Raw genomic sequence first — 13,773 nt, 5'->3', positions numbered from 1 at the left:
ATTAGAAAGTCGTACTAAAACAAAAGACATCACATTCCATTTTAATTTAATTTGAAATATGGAATTAATAAATTAAACAATCAGAGATAATTTAAATATTGTACGTATGTGAAAGCGTAATTATAATTTTTTTTTATGACAGACCAACTTAATGATAAAATGTTTAACACATTGACAGCTCGATTTAAATATTGTCAAATTAAATCATGCAATTATTTTTTATGTTTAAATATGTAATACGAAACTTTGAATTCATTAGGCATATATTTTGTTGTACTTTTTCGTATTTTTTTTGTGAAAGATATTCTTTATCGAAAATAGCTTAGGCATAAATTTAATATGCATATATGGGAACCTCAATAAATTAAACAATTTAAATTATGTATTCAACCGCTGGTCCAACTTCACACTGCCATGTGGGTTTGTACGGGAATATAAAATAAGTACAATTTAATATATATCACCTCTTAAACCGCAAACCAAATTTTAATTGTCAATCAACACGACACATTTTGGATCATAGAGAGTGAAATGTTTTGGTCGCATTGACAGCGAAGAATCGGGTGAAAGACACTGAATGCCGGAGGTAATGAAAGCCGACAGATGAGAATGATGGTGCTTTGCGATTAGGTTCCCGATTAACATCTCTGTGAAACAGGTGTTGAAATAAATTGAATTGAGAAATCAACAGCTTTTGGGTTAACCAACCGGAGTGGAAAGCCAAACTGGCACGTGGTAGTTGTTAAATAAATTAACTCCTGGCCTCCGAGTGAATAATGAATTGTCCTTGGTGCACTTTATTATGTCCCTGAGCGGCCAAACAAAAACAAATTGCAGCCAATGTAAATGTGCAAGATTTTGAAGTGAAGCGAAACCGGAACACAATAGTGTTTCCAATTTGGTAGGGAAATGCGCTGCGTTCGCCGGGACTTTAAACTAATGCCGTGCAGTTTATCATCCGGCACAGTGGGACGCCAAGGACGCATGTGGCTGGCAGCTGCAGCTCGGTGCACAGTGGGCGAACCGATAATCTGGACAGAGCTGCACTTTATTTATAGCCCAGCATACCATTGTGCGCAACACTCCATTACAGTTGACCACCAGAGGCACCTGCCACCGGATCCCCTGACCAGCCACCCACCTAACCACCTTGCCACCCCCTCGCACATGTTCGGTGGTGGCATGCAGTACGTCCGGGTCTCTGGGGTCACTTAATGGCGCCACGTCCACCTCCATGTCCAATGCAGAGTCTGTGTTTGCTTAGCGTCTAGCAACTCCCACGTCGAACGGCTGTCATCAACGTAATTATGCTGTCAACAAAAAAGGAGGAAAAGCTCAACCTGAAAAAGAACGGATGGGCACAGTCATGGATGAGGGGTCAGTCCTGAGGTCTGAGGGCCGAGAAACGAGAGCCGAGAAGCGACCAGGTCATCGTCGTCATTATCAGCTGCCTGTCGTCTTGCGGACCAACGACATGCAGTGGTATTAAATGTTCAGCACGTCTTCCCCGGCCCGACTCCTTGTTCTTGGTCCTGGCTGTTTATCCGAGCTCTCGTGCAAATATTTATTTAATGCTCATTGGCACGCACTTTACACGTCTTCTGGCTGACTGCCTAATTGTGCGTTAAGCGCTTAACATTTTTTTTGCACTTCATTTGCACCCGAATGGGAGTAATTAATAGAAAATATAAATTAACAAAAAAAATAATCATTGATTTGCGGAAAAACCCTGCCACTGAAATGGATTCCGTTCCAAGCAACAGAAGGAAGGCCTTGGTCATTGTTAGAACCTAGTAGGGCCACTCAAAGAGGATTTTGTATTGAGGGTGAGGCTATTAGATAGCTCTAATGATACTCAAATATGTATTCCTACTTCCTGACCTTTTCAGTATAATATGTTCATAATTGTGTGTTTCATTCCCAGAAAAGTCTAAGATGCAGAAATTGGTAAAACATAACATGCAGAACGAAAATGCAGAACGAAAGATTGCTTTCCTGGAAAAATAGTTGAGGAAGCAAATGCTTCTTTACTTGTAAGAATTGGGCTAGTTATATACCTCACTTGTGCCAGGTATTCTTTTGAACAATTTAAAAACCCTTACCATGTAAGAGTCTTATTATTATTTGGTTAATTAAATACTACAAATATCTGACGAACGAAAAAATGTCCAAAATAGAGAGCGACTAGTAATTTAACCTTTTATTTTTCCAACTCAGCAAGGGTCACTGGTTATTTTATGTCATTTTGTGGCTGCCAAGAGTTGCCTTCCTAGAACTACTCTGCTTCACCTGAAATGCTACTCAATTCCTGTGGTATGTAAAAGTTTTACATGTGAAAAAAAGTGAAACAAATTTAAATGACTCTGCACAATCTCACTGGGGACATGGAGTGGATATGAGGTTTTGCGGCTAATCTTCCCAGAGTCCAGTACCCCAATAAGCACTTGTTTTTCTGGGTGTGACACATGTACAACATTTACTTTGCGGCAGAGCGCACTAATCTACAGATGTTTTGTCAACTATTGCCGTACATTTTGTGGGTCGGCCAGGAAAAGCCAGCCAAGCATATTTGATGTATGGCGGGGAAAACTTATGGCTTCCGAAATTTTTCGTGGCTCATGAAGTTATCGGCCTCACGGAAATAAGATGAATGTCCTGTTGGACGATGATTCTTGTCCCATTTTCGCAGTAATCAATTATGATAGTGTTTATCCTAAGCACAAAACTTTAATGTCAATGTTACCCATTAAATCTGTACCAAGAAGGGGTGCTTAAAGCAAATGGCTAATGCGAGATATGCAACCTCTTAACGTACGGAACTGCTTGCCCCAGTAAGGGGGTAAATTCTATTACCAGCAAAAAATAAATGTATTTTTAATATATTCCTTAATATCTATTTTCAATAAAATTCTTGGCTCCCATGCCGTAACTTTTAATATCCCTCGCTGAGTAGCCAGGTTAACAGAGCCGTCCACAGCATCTCGCAGAGCTCTGTTAGAAAATTTCCCAAACATTAGCTAACAGCATCCCGATGTTCTGGTCGTCACTCGGCAAAACTCCAGTCAGTCTTAAACGCGGATCCAAGGAGCACGGTTGGTCCTTCGGCCAGTTGTCGGTTAAAAACAATTGTGAACAGACTTCCCAACGATTCAGAAGTTCAAGTGATTACAGATTGAAGAATATTACCAATACCGTTGACCTTACCAAATTAAATATAAACATTTAAATTCAAATTGAAGCTATAAAAATTCATAAAAATATTTAAGTAAATGTTGCAAATATATTGTTGTGTGTTGAATTTTAAATTTAAACAGTTAAATCTAAAAGTAATAAAATAAAATATTTTAAAACCGAAATATCATCTGAAAATACCATAAACATGGGTACAAAAATATAAAAACTAAAAGTGCTGAGCGTACACGTTATTAAGTAAATGTTGGCATAAAATATTTAAGGTTTAGGAAAGCAAAGTGAGGTCCGAAAATAACTAAAACAAAGTTACTTAAAGTTACGTAAAAAGCCAAAGTGTTAATACTGTAAGCCTGCCAGAGTCCGAATCTCACAGAGGATAAAACTGAATATTCGTGGATTAAAAAAGTAAGTTCTTACTTCCGTGCGTCGTAACTAACTATGAATGCACAATTTTCGCTCCAAGACAAATGCAAATCTATAAATCTCGGTAGGCAAAAATATGGTTCTAGCTGGCTGGCTTATTGCTATTGTGTGAGCTTGTTTGCACCGACTTAAATGCAACAAAGCTGATTTATGACGCAGGCCACGAGCTCAGGATCTCAGGCGGGGGCGGGGCTGGGGTTAAGGGGCAAAAACCGGGGGCAAGTGGCAACAAAAGGAACGTGGCCCAATGTCAAAGATGGCGCTCGGTTATATATGACTTACTGATGCCACTCCTACGTCGACCTCGGGTGTTTTGTTGTTCCGCCGGGTGACAAATGTGGACACGAAGGGAAAATTAATTTGCCAGCCCAAGACGAAGATCTAATAAAAATCAATTATTCGGCGAAATAATTGCGCATTCAGAAAATGAAAATTCAAAACAAACAAAGCAAAGGCAGGATTGAAAAAGCTTCAAGTGCTGTAAAAATTAATGGCTCCAAACTCGTTTGGATTACTATAAAATAAATTGGCAAATGTCTCGAAACCTTTAATGAGATTCGAGTGGCATAGAGTTCTTTGCAGAATATTTAAGCACAGATAGTAATGTTTCGGAACACATACATTTTAATTACGTCAAGCTTTTACCTACAAGGTATTCATTCGTAATGTACGTAATAAAACAACTAAGTAGTTCTGCAAATTTTCTGGCATTAGCTGATATATATATTTGCGAAATGCTCAACGCTGAAAAGTATTCCAAAGCTAAGTTTCCGGGAAAAGACTGACTGCAGTAGCTTGAGTGCTTTCCCGGAACCTTCATTTCATTTGTGCACCAGTTGGAACCCAGCTCATTAGACGTGGGTCATTGCCCAAAATAATGAGAGCGCGGGGCGAATGATAAACGACTTTTAAAGCAAAGGTAAAGCCACAAGCTTTTGGTTGCATTTGCAAAGTAAAGTTTTTCGCTCATAACCCTGGATGTCCTTGAACGGGTAGCAATAATTATATCAGGGGCTAAGCCGAAAGAGGATAAACAGTTGTTAATAACTTTTAAACGAATTTTGGCTCTAGTTATGTTCCCAATATAGCCGAAAAACGACCAGAAAGATTATGTGGGTGTTTACAGTAAGTTTCTGGGCTTAATGCTTTGGAAAATGAATGGAAAATGAGTTAAAAGTTTGTTTGCGAGACCTTTTTGGGTCAGGTCAAATGTATAGTTTCCCCTGTGAATTTGATAAATTTTTCGAGATTGATCACCTCTCTTGTTGCTCAGGACTTACCCATGGGTGAAAATTAAATTTTGCTCAGCTTTAAAAAGTAATTTTTACTTTCCAGCCCTAATGCCATAACTGGCAACTTCCGACTGATGAAATTGAAAAATGGTAATCACGTATTCCCTTGGCCACTTCACACTTCTTGTCCGACTACTTTTTCTCCCCGGCTTACTTAATTAAAATGCCCTTTGCGCCTTCACACAGCAATTATGCGAAGGCGTTTCCTATTTAAAGTGTGGAAAGTATATTAAATTGAGACGAGGTGGCCAAAGTCCTGGGTCTGCGCACACAAAATGCCATTTGCTACATTTTCATGCTCGAAGGACTTTCGGCCATTTAGGACTGGGGCCAGGGCTTTAAGGATATTTGGATGGGCAGTGGGGCGTGGCCTCGGGAACGCCCCGTTGTCACTGGATATGCATGATTGATGCTGGACCCTATCATAAATTGAATTCGCCCCGCCGAAACCATTGCTTTAATTAAATTTTCCATGAGCAGATTAAGAACAATAAGTGCTCTAGTGCAAATTGAGCCCGGGGGCTTGCGAGTGCGTGAATAAATAAATATTTTAGGAGCGGAAAAGAAGCAAAGTTTGGGTCTCGGAAGTGGTCGCCTTCGGGGGCCTCCCTGCCGCCATTAATATTTATTATTTCAGCTTTCATTTGGCGGTTTTACGGCTCTTTAAAGCCGACCAGGGCTGTCATTAAACCGAGAATTCTGTAAGAAATACAGCCCACGAGCTGCTGGCCTCTTGTTAAGTGAGAATAAGAGTCACAAAGTCAGATTCAAAATTATTTGAGTGTTAGTCTACGAAAATCATTTGAGCTTTCAACCACAATTGACTAGTTCAAAGTTTGGAAAGCTTTGCCGAAATCTCTATTGCATCTGCATTTGAATTTGATTGTTATGGGATTAGTTTGAATTTTATTCTGGGAAAGGCCAACTTTTCCTTTTGCCGTTTGGCAGTAATCAGAGAGGAACATCCTGTACTAATGAGCTGCCCGGCACCCAAATTGCCTTTCAATTGGCCTAGGATGCGCTTTTGTGCAATCGGAACCATGAATTTTGAATGGGCCCTGACAGCGATTTTGAGTGCTTGTATAGGCAAGAGAAATTTCCTCTGCGAGTGCTTAAATCCGCATTATTTATTTATGTACGTGTCCTTTGATTTATGAACCTCCTGCTGGAAGTTAGCCCGCCTTTCATCCTTATTTGCGTTACAAATACGCTACTCATGGCTGAAACGCGTATGTGAACATCGTCGTACAGGAATATATGTGGAATTATCCTGGCTACAGCTCGTAGATCAAGGGCTAAGCCAAAGTGGCTTAGGCCACAGCCGCTGTTTTTCCTGCCTTACCCGCTTTTCCCACTTTTCCCGCTTTTCCGTTTGTGTGCCATTATTTATTGAGGGGGTGCGTGGAGTGCGCACTCGATAAACTTGAATAATACGGTTAATTATAATCGCAGACAGATGAGCGATTCCCCTGATAGAAAGCATAGTTCTAGTCGCCCCTTTGGGATGCGTTTAATTAGCACGTTGCATTCAAGTCGAGCATTAAGTCGAGTAAGCCAAGCGGTAAGCTGGGCCAAAAGGCCAGCCTCAGGGTGCGATGTGTGCATTTTGATGGACGCATTCGTTTAATAGAGGATTCACTTCATGGCAAATGAGCAGGAATAAGCTGTCATGGACCAATATTTGATTGCTCACATTTATAATCCCCTCATTGTCTACTACAGTCAGCTTGCTTAATTTGAGGCGGGCCCTGAGGTTAAATTTCGGTACTTAAGACTTATTCCAATGATTGCAGAAGACGCTCTGTATGTTTTTGAGAGATTTGCATTTATTATATGCTTTCTGGGCCATGCTTTTAATCTTAAATTTCGGGTTAGAGGACATCTCATCATTACTTCATAATATTAATTGGATAGATACAGAAAAGAATAATCCTTTTTGAATAAAATTAATTGTTTTTCAATATATAGCCTTTAGGACGCTTTTTAATAAGCTAAGCGATTTAATAATTAATGGAAAACAAATAAAACTTTTAGGGCTGTACATTGCTTTTAAATTGCTTGAGCTCTGCCCCGGAATCGGGTGAATATAGCCAGGGGCTGGGCGCATCTCCAATTAAAACGAGTAACCAAGTGGGGCATACAGCGAGACCGACCAATTTCAAGCACAATCAACTTTAACCTCCTTCGCTCGGGAATCGAAGCGACGGGGCACAAGACAAATGGATATGGCTCCCGCTGGTGTAATCGGGGCAAGGCATTCGTGGCAACATTGTGTGCCCCAGTTGTCGAACCGCTCCTACCGCGGAGGGGCTTTCGGGGGGACTATCTGGGGCACGCATCATTTGCTCGGCATACGTACGTGAGTGACAACATTAAATAATCCATTTAATGTGGCGTGTATATCATTTCGAATGCTATCAGTGCCAATCTCCATATACACGTACCGCCAAAAAACACAAAATCAATAAACAAACAGCCGCTCTGTCAACAGGAAGATGCTGGATCCTGGGAAACGGGAGCCGCCAGCCTTGTGGACGAGGATTAAAAAGGACGAGATATGGGCGGTCTGTTGGGGAGTCTCAGGACTTGTCTGGCAAAAGACTGCTCCTGTCTTGACGTGTTTCGGAATTGCTGACAGACAGCACAGTGGGATTGATGTGGACCGGTAAGAGGCTGTCCCTTTTTTACCAACCAAGGGAAAGTGGCAATTTTCATACCTCAAAAAATGTGTACTCCCAGGCATTATTGTACTAAATTAAATAAATGTAATTAAGTAAATGTTGGCACTTTAACTAAAATGTTGTCAAAAGTTATTCGTTGCACATTAAATGGAGTGCAACATAAGATCTATAAAAAAGTTGCTGGAAAAACCCTTTAGTTATCGAAAGTTAAAAGTCTGACACTCTGTGATTATTCCTTTCAACTATTTTGAAGAATTCTTGCTTATTAAAACTCTGAAAGGTTACATTGAACCCATGTGTGAATCCACGGGGGACTAAGGGGTTATCCCCCCATTCCGGTGAAGTCTTATACAAAAGTTCCGTTAAAAAAGTGCGCTTTACAATTTTGTTTTCGAAAGCCCCTACCAACCAAGTTCTGTGTCCGACACTAATTAGACACGAATTTTGTATGGAAAAATTCAAGCTAACATGAAATCATTATTTCTAGGAAAATACATAATTCATGTGCTTTTATTTAATGAAGTCAAAGGATTTTGTTTTCCAAAACACTTAACAAATTTTCTAGAACGCACGAATATAAATTCATCACATTTACATAAATAAAGTTAAACCAATTTCACTGTAGAAACTCTGAAACTATATTTTATCCAGATAAGAAGTGTAAAAAAAATCTTCCAAAAATTAAGTTAAAATTTAACCTAATTGTTTTATTGTTTTATATAAGTGCATATCCTACGTAGTACGCAATTTTAAATATAGTGCCATAGTATTTCTCAGAACAGTTTGATTGTTCATTGAAACATCGTTCTCTAAGAGAATGCCCCATGAAAACCAGTGCGGTCGACCTCAGCTGTATCGTGCATATCTATGAGAAGCGTGGCATGCGTTTTACCTTTCGGGTTTGTCTCGCGCCGCCCCCACTTAATGTTTTGTTAACTTATTCATTTGATAAAGTGAAACGGAATGCGGAGACCGCGTCCCACTTCAATAAGCATATGATTGCCGGCTCGACTCGACGAATGGAAGTTGACTGGTGTACCAGTATGCTGGTGCTCCGGATCTCGAGAGCTCCTGAGCTGCTGGAATGTGAATGCGAAATGTGCCTGAGCTCATTTCGGTCTGTGTAAAGCAATTTCCGTAATGAGTCCTCTCCTGCGGAGCACTTAAAAGTATTTGGGGGCGCCTCCTTGAGCCCGTCGCCTGCGTTGCGCATACGCCCTGTGTGCTGAAAATTACTCTCAGCTTCGTCGGCGAAACGCGATTAATTTTGATTAATTTGCTTCGCTTTTTCCCGCACTTCACGGAATCCACTTATGAAATCTTAATACTCAAAAGATTGTTTTCGCTTTGCACCATGTGTGCGCTCGCCGATTTGGAATGCAAATGTCGCAAGTTTCGAAAACAAATTAATTTAACAGGAAATGGAGAAGCGGGCGCAGAGGCGCGCCTAAACGCATTGACACAGCATCAATTAACCCAACTAGGAGCCCCAATCGACTTAATTACTTAATTTATACCGATCCCCGTCCGGGCCGCGGGCTCACTTGCAAAATGGGATTAATTTGTTTACTACTGGGCCGAAACGGCCGCGAGGAATGCCGCCAGCATCGCTTTATGGCCGGCAAAACTGTCGGCGCAAAGTCCTGCCGGCAAAGGACATTCGATGGGCGAAAAGGGGGGCGGGTGGCGGCGCGTGTGGCACATTTATTGGCGCCGCTGACCGGAAACTTTTCGACTGGAAAACTTGAATAAAATCGCATAGAATTTAGTATATGGTAGTTTTCGTTGGCCATGACTGAAACGGCAGAGTGAAGAGTTAAGAGTTCTCGAGAGTTGGCAGGAGCACGGACGCTTTGTGTGGAGCGCTGCCAAGCCAACTTTGACCAGAATCACAATGGATGACAGGAGGGGTTGAATGCTTTTAAAGCCAACTTGTAGAGCGATCCATAAAGCCATTGTTGACCTGGCCAACTTTAAAGACCTCCCAAATGCCAGCGATGATGTGCATGAATAGGTAATTGGCCCCTGCTTTCGCCTCCTTGTCGGTCCACGGGGACTTAGCCCCTCTACGGCGGTTTTAAACTTATGCATGTTGGACGCCACTAATTAAAACTTGGCTTAAAACTTTTTCACGTTCTCTGTTTGTCGCCGAAGTGCTTAAAATCGCATCCTACTTTTTTTTGCCTCGCTCGGTTGGCGAAGACGACAAAGTGGAAGAACACAAAATAAATGCTCCAACTTTTTAATTGGCAAAACAATAAAAGTGATAATAAATGAAATTAAACGAGTAAGACGCAAGGAAAGAATCGAAAAGTTTTGGGCAAGTCAAAGAAATGGCTGACCAAATTGCGTGCGGCAGAATAAATTACATTTCACGCCCTAACTTAAGTTATACACGTAAAATAACTTTGTCCAAAGATACAGAGAAACGCATAAATTATAATACAACACAACAATTATAAATTTGTAGGTAATAGGAATTTTTTTTCATAAAAAAGGGTATTGAAAATATGGTTTAAGTATCAGAATACCAATGTTACCATGTTAAAGAATGTAAAAAATGGTCTAAATTTCTAAAACAAAGTGAGGTAATTTCCATATTCCGTCGTTCTAACCAACATTTCATTTCGAAATAAAAGGCCAAGTGCACTCTAAACCAGTGCAGTTAATTAAAGGGCCTGGGATTGGTACTCGAAAATTTATAGATTTAATTGTCGTTTTTGTGAAGTACCAGTAGCCCATTGACTGAGTTATTTATGAGCTCATTATAAATTTTACCAACACCCGCTGGCGTGTTGACAAATGGCTCCGCACACATTGTTAATATTTAATATGAAATTCTTGTGCTGCGACCGGACTGCATATTCATTATGGATAATCACGCTTTAAGTGGTCAGCCGCCAGTCCGCCAATCCAGTCGCGTCACGTGCCATCCATTATGGCGGGTTAATAAATAATATTTCAAATTGAGAGCCGACTGTGTCGGGTTAGAGGCCAGGGAAATGGTCATTAATTTTGAATTTTTGCGCAGCCCTTTTTTCGGGTTCTGTGCATAATTTGCACATAAAAAATCATGGCCAGAAACTGTTACTTTGGCCATTACCTGAACGGCTGCCTGCATGTGCTCACGGGCCGCATAACAGTCTTTGCCCAAGGCGATTGCAGGATAAGGGTCAAATGCTTTTTGTCCTTGAGGCGGAAAATTCTTCTGAAATTTTTAATAAATGAGATTTTCCTAAGCCCATGAGGTCCAGAGATGTTGCTTTTAAATCAGAGCGATTAGGCGAGAAAAATGATAAATTCAATGGAGTGTGCTTTTGAAATTTTCCATTTATTTACATGCCTCCCTTGCAGTTCTTTGCAAGTGTAAACCATTTCCAGTAAGCTCTATTCACACAAATGTGAGTCAACAGAAAGTGCGTAGGCATTAAGCCGCCCGTCCTGCGTCAGCAAATAAGGATATCCTGCTTGAATAGATGGGAAAATGGTTATGGAAGATGTAATTTGCCGGAAATGGACTTCTGAAAAAATAAATACCCACCCGTCATTTTAGAGGACCAACCTAACCGGATTAGGCGGATGTTTAGTTGCAGGGGCTGGCAATTTAATCAAAGTATTTGCGTTAATTATAGAGGACTAATTAGATAACCGGCTGCCTGACAAAAGGGCTCCGCTGACTGGCCCGAAACCAATTAGCCACTTTGTCGCCGCTTAATGAGACCCTGTAATGGGTTTTCGATGGACTTGGGGGTCGGCAAACCAATTATTTACTCGTATAGTTATGGTCGAAAAGGCTGGCAAGCCACAGCCCCTGGGGAATATTTGTTTGCAATTTTTACATATTTATGGTTCATTGGTCCAGGCAAATATTCCACAATTAGCCGCAGGCGGGTGCAATTTACAGCAGCTTTTAAGACTGCCCGACGAATTAATTAAAGCCGCACCACGCGCGGCACGGGTAATATGCTAGGTCAGAAAAGGCTTAAATGCCCTTCGTGTTATGTTTTAGCATATCACCAATATTACTGTGGGAATAGGTCTGGCATCCTTGTCAGCCGAACCCACCACAGATGAACAGCACTACTATTTATGGGCGTGGTGAAAAAGGAAGTCTTGTACAAGCACTTAGAACGAGAGAGACGAAGACGAAAGACGTGAAATATATACGAAGTAAAAGAACGACGCGAGTAATAATCTAAAAACGCTGTTAAAATCCCTATTAAATACCTAAAACTATAATCAGAACTACTTATCACTATTTCATTTAAATAAAACTCTAAACCTATTATAATAAAATTACAATTAGTGGGACTTTTCATTTAAAACAGAAAAACCAATCCCACAAATATGGGGGCTCAACCTACGTGAAAAGTGAAAAGTAAGACGACGAAAAGTGTGCTTAAGAAAAGATTTAAAACGACGAAAACTGTGGAAAACGAGGAAAAACTTAAAAAACGACGTACGAGTGTGTGAAAACGACGCTACAACCACCACTGTGATCTGCCATATACATATATAACGACGCGTATGTGTATATAAACGACGGGTAGAGAACGCGATTGAGAACGACGAATACGAGTGTAAAGAAGAGCAACGAGTACGAGCGAACATTTCCAAGAACTGTTTCTGCAAACATGTCAAGTCTAGCTGATTTTGAGTCCGTTTTACAGGCGCTAAAATCTGAAAAAAAGAAAAATGTTGACCTGCTGCACAAGTTTGTCTACGAAAATGACGGCGATCGGCATAACCGAAAGCGACTAAGGGGTTTCGACGGGTTTGACTTTTTTGAAACTGATGAGCTTTTCAACCAGAAGGTGTCTTACGTTGCGCAAAATTTGTCAAACAGCGACCTTGCCATAATTTGCAACATTTTGGGCTTGCAACATGACAAAAGTGATCTCATGCTACACATTTTCCGCAATTTGCGCGCAGGAAAACTGCTGGAAGATGCAGATGAAGAGGACTCCGAAGATGATGAAGTAGACGAACGAGAAGAGAATGACGAAGATAACGACGAGAAAAGTTCTATAGGTGACGACGACGAGTTTCGCTCTGTGCGAAGCAATACTGAGAAGCAGAAAAAACTGAACAAGGCACGGGCTGGCACAGTGGCGTCCAACAATAACGATTCCGCCTCAGTACAAAGTTTCGCTGTGAATTCGCCGCGTTTTTCTGTAAACTTCCGCGATGTAGAAGACTCTATTCGGCCGTTCAGTGGAGATGACACCCTTGCAGTTGAGGTTTGGATTTCCGATTTCGAGGACATGGCTTCCATTATGTATTGGGATGACCTGCAAAAACTCATCTTCGCGAAACGTTCTCTAAAAGGTCTCGCTAAAGTCTTTATAATGAGTGAGCGTGGTATCAAAAATTGGCAAATGTTAAAAAACGCGTTGATCAAAGAATTCAAAGCCGAAGTAAATAGTGCTCAATTACATAAGTTGCTATCCGAAAGAAAAATCAAAAACAATGAAAGTGTTCAAGAATATCTCCTCAAAATGAAAGAAATCGCTTCTCGTGGCAGTGTAGACAACTGTGCACTTATGCAATATGTGATCGATGGCATCAATGACTTAAGTGTAAACAAATCGATTTTGTACAATGCCAAAGACTTGAAGGAGTTCAAGGAAAAATTGAAGTGCTACGAGAAAATTCGCGAAAAATCCGGAAAGCCTAAAATTTACGAAGACAAGTCAAAATACCCGATAGGTAAAGAAAGTGCGGGTCATAAGGAAGTGTCAGTGCAAAGAAAGGTGCATTGCTTCAACTGTGGTGCCGGTGGCCATACATCAAATCAGTGCCCCAATCGAAACAGTGGTCGAAAGTGCTTTAACTGCAACAATTTTGGACACATATCGAAGGACTGCCCCACAGGCAAAATAGAAACGGTTGAAACTCCGAAAAATACGCGCAAAGTATGCGATGACAAACTTTCGATGTGTAAAGAGATCTATATGAAAAGCAACAAGTACACAGCCCTTATTGACACAGGCAGCAAATACAATATTGTAAGTGAAACAACGTACCTAAGCCTGAACAAGCCAAAACTGAGTGCTGTGAACATTTTCCTTGTCGGTTTCGGGAACAACAACCGTGTAAAACCATTCGGTTCTTTTACAGAAGAATTCGAAGTTGACGATCAAGTGTTTGAAGAAAATTTTCTTGTTGTCTCATCTGACTTTCTA

At 40.8% G+C, this 13,773-nt stretch overlaps 1 protein-coding gene across 2 annotated transcripts in view; it reads left to right on the top strand.

Annotated features, from left to right (window-relative positions):
- LOC119551748 (metabotropic glutamate receptor 2) overlaps positions 1-13,773 on the top strand; it is a 114,836-nt gene that overhangs the window by 27,311 nt on the left and 73,752 nt on the right. The window contains exon 1 of one of the 2 annotated variants that reach the window (XM_037861270.1): positions 3,337-3,597. The exons of the other annotated variant lie outside the window; for it this stretch is intronic. The gene's annotated coding sequence lies outside the window, so the exon portion shown is untranslated. Of the gene's footprint in view, positions 1-3,336; positions 3,598-13,773 lie in introns of those variants that run through there. 2 annotated transcript variants of the gene reach the window in all.

This window comes from Drosophila subpulchrella, chromosome 2R (assembly GCF_014743375.2).
Source record: "Drosophila subpulchrella strain 33 F10 #4 breed RU33 chromosome 2R, RU_Dsub_v1.1 Primary Assembly, whole genome shotgun sequence".
NCBI classification, from domain to species: domain Eukaryota; kingdom Metazoa; phylum Arthropoda; class Insecta; order Diptera; family Drosophilidae; genus Drosophila; species Drosophila subpulchrella.
Note: the sequence above shows the minus strand (reverse complement) of the source record. Positions and strands in the feature narration are given on the sequence as shown.